The 3617-nt window shown below is 40.6% G+C and overlaps 1 pseudogene; it reads right to left on the bottom strand.

The window, feature by feature from the left end:
- Positions 1–1923: 1923 nt before the first annotated feature.
- On the bottom strand, positions 1924–2822 carry LOC148003573 (reticulocalbin-1 pseudogene; annotated as a pseudogene).
- Between the last annotated feature and the right edge of the window lie 795 nt (positions 2823–3617).

Genomic DNA, 3617 nt, shown 5'->3' with positions numbered 1-3617 from the left:
GAAGACTACTGAATTGTTTGGGTTAATTTTATACTCGGACAGTTTGCTGAAGTTGTTGATCAGGTTAAATAGTTCTCTGGTAGAATTTTGGTGTTGCTTAAGTAGACTATCATATCATCTTCAAATATTAGTGTTTTGACTTCATCCCTTCTAATTTTTTTCCCTTTGACCTACTTTCATTGTTTGATTGCTATGGCTAGGACGTTAAGTACCATATTGTACTTAAGTAGGGAAAGAGTGGGCAGCCTTGTCTAGTCCCTGATTTTAGTGGGATTCCTTCAATATTCTAAGTTTAGTTTGATGTTAGGTACAGGTTTGATGTATTTTGCATTTTCCTATATTTAGATTCAGGCCTTCAATTCCTGATCTTTCCAGGACTTTATTAATGAAAGGGTAATGAATTTTGTCAAATAATTTCTCAGCATCTAATGAAATGATCATGTGGTTTTGACTTTGTTTATATGATGAATTTCGTTGATGGACTTCCGTATATTAAACCATCCCTGCATCCTTGCCATGAGGCCTACTTGACCATGATGGATGATTGTTTGGATGTGTTCTTGGATTCAGTTTGCAAGAATTTTATTGAGCATTTTGATCAATATTCATAAATAAAATAGGTCTGAATTTCTCTATCTTTGTTGTATCTTTGTGTGGTTTAGGTATAAGAGTAATTGTGGCTTCATAGAAGGAGTTTGGTAGTGCTCTGTCTGTTTCTATTTTGTGGAATAGTTTGGACAGTACTGGTATGAAGTCTTCTATGAAGGTCTGATAGAATTCTGCACTAAATCCATCTGGTCCTGGGCTCTTTTTGGATGGGAGATGTTTATTAGCAGTTTCTATGTCTTTATGAGTTTATGGGTTTGTTTCGATGGTTTATTTGTTCCTGATTTAACTGTGGTACCTGGTATCTGTATAGAAAATTGTCCATTTCCTCCACATTCTCCAGTTTTGTTGAATATATGTTTTTGTAGTAGGATCTGATGATCTTCTTAATTTCTTCAGATTTTGTTGTTATGTCTCCCTTTTATTTCTGATTTTATTAATTTGGATACACTCTGTGACCTCTGGTTAATATAGCTAAGCGTTTATGTATCTTGTTGACTTTCTCAAAGAACCATCTTCTGGGTTTGCTGATTCTTTGATACTCGGTTTTGTTTCTTCTTGTTTGATTTCAGCCCTGAGTTTGATTATTTCCTGCCTTCTACTCCTCTAGGGTTTATTTAATTTTTTCTAGAGCTTTTAGGTGTGCTGTCAAGCTGCTGACATATGCTCTCTCTTGTTTCTTTTTGCAGGCATACAGAGCTATGAGTTTTCCTCTTAGCGCTTCCTTTATTGTGTCCCATAAGTTTCGGTATGTTGTATCTTCATTTTCATTAAATTCTAAGAAGTCTTTAATTTCTTTGTTATGTCTCCAATGACCAAGTTGTCATTGACTTCAACTTCCATGTATATGTGGGCTTTCTGTCCTATTTGTTGTTATTGATCAGCAGCCTTAGTCCGTGGTTTTTTGATAGGATGCATGGGATTATTTCTACCTTCCTGTATCTGTTGAGGCCTGTTTTGTGACCGATTATATGGTCAATTTTGTAGAAGGTACAATGGGATGCTGAATAGAAGGAATATCCTTTGGTTTTAGGGTGGAGTGTTCTATATATATATGTTAAATCCATTTGTTTCATAACCTGTTAGCCTTTCTGTGTCTCTGTTTAATTTCTGTTTCCCTGATCTGTCCATTGATGAAAGTGGCGTGTTTAAATTTCCTACCATTATTGTTTGTGGTGCAATGTATGATTTTTTTGAGCTTTAGAAAGGTTTCTTATTGTTTAGGGACACAACTGCTATATACTTGACAAATATAGCAATCACCCAGAACATCCGTAGAAAGCATGTGACTGTTGGCCACATGAGGATGAGTGTCTTTCAAAGATCATCATGATTTTTGGTAAGATCTTCCCTGTAATTGGTGGCATGGCTTCTCACAAACATGGTCCAGTTGTCTAGAATCTCCTCCTTGGTCAGCATCTCATCCTTGTTTTTATCTGATTCATATACCAGATGCTGGGCCTCAGCCTGTGCATGGTCATAGTCCTGAGGGAGGATCCAATGGTGAATCTCATCCTAATCCAGTTTCCCATCCTTGTTCAGATCTGGGAAATCATTGAACTGCTCCCCAGACAAAACCCAGTCGGTCTCAGGGCAATTGTCCTCGTGAGAAAAAGATGTCCACAATGTACTCATCCTGGTCCACAAAACCATCCCCGTTTTGGTCGATATTCTCCAGCGTTTCCAGAACTACAATCTCCTTCAGATGTTCTAAATCCTCTTAGTGCAGGAAAGCAATGAACCTGTCCTGAGTAGCTGTCAGGTCACCGTCAAGGCCTTAAACCTCCTCTCATCTCGTGGAGGCAACTTTTTAAAGTTGTGATGATCAGAGCTATCTTGGAATTCAGCAAGGTTTCCCAGGTAGTAGCCATAGGTAGCCTGCTGGTATTCTTCCCAGGAGATTTTTCATCTATGTCCCTATCATAATCCTTCCAGAGTTTAGCCACATTTTGGTTGATGTATCTTTTCTGTACCTGTTTGATCCAAACTTTCAGATCCTCAGTAATAACAAGGCTGCCTTCATCTCTGTCAATTGGATCAACATTTTCCCCAACTTCTGCTCTCGTCCAGGATTAGCTATCAAAGGTCTTGGAGTCCTCCTTGCCCAGGAAGACCTCATGATCGTACAGGAAGCTGTGCTTATTCTCTGGTGGCCACTGGCCCTGCTCTGAATCGGGACAAACCATGTGCTCCTTGCTTATCATGCTCTTGGCCATGAACGCCAGGACCAGTGCCAGCAGCAGCCCATGGAGAGTCCCAAGCTGACACCATGCACCAAAGTCGTGATCAAAGGGAGGCAGCAGGGAAGTAGGGGCTCAGAGCACCTTATCCGCTGTCCCTTCCCCAGAGAGGGCTTTTGTTACATTTCGAATGTTATCCATTTTCCTGGTTTCCACAAAACCCCTTATAAAACCCCCTCCCCCTTCTACTCTGAGGGTGTTACCACACCCACCCAAACACCCAGGCCTATCTGCCTCCCTGTTCTGGTTTCCCCTACACTGGGGCATCAAGCCTTGACAAGACCAAGGGCTTCTCCTCCCATTTGTGCCCAAGAAGGCCATCCTCTTCTACATATGCAGCTGTAGCCATGGGTCCGTCCATGTGTACTCTTTGGATGGTGGTTTCGGTCCTGGGAGCTCTGGGTGTTTCTTAGTGTTGTTCTTATGGGGCTGTAAACCCCTTCAGCTCCCCCAATCCTTTCTCTTACTCCTCCATTGGGGACCCTGCTCTCAGTTGAATGGTTGGCTGCAAGTATCTGCCTCTGTATTTGTCATGCTCTTTACCCCACTCTTTTGAGCAGATCACCACAGAGCAACGAAGATGTATTGTCTTGGCGTGGTGATGTACAGAAAAATAGATGATTTCTTAATTCTTATGATGGTTCTATAAGAATTCCTAAAATTAGATTAGTAATTTTAAGCTCCTTTATAATGGGACAGCTATTATGTTTTCTCTGGTAATCAAAATTGCATTGAGAACTCTTCCTTCTTAAAGTTTCACGAGTGAATTGC

This window comes from Rattus norvegicus, chromosome 9 (genome assembly GCF_021556685.1).
Source record: "Rattus norvegicus strain SHRSP/BbbUtx chromosome 9, alternate assembly SHRSP_T2T, whole genome shotgun sequence".
Taxonomy (NCBI): Eukaryota; Metazoa; Chordata; class Mammalia; order Rodentia; family Muridae; genus Rattus; species Rattus norvegicus.
Note: the sequence above shows the minus strand (reverse complement) of the source record. Positions and strands in the feature narration are given on the sequence as shown.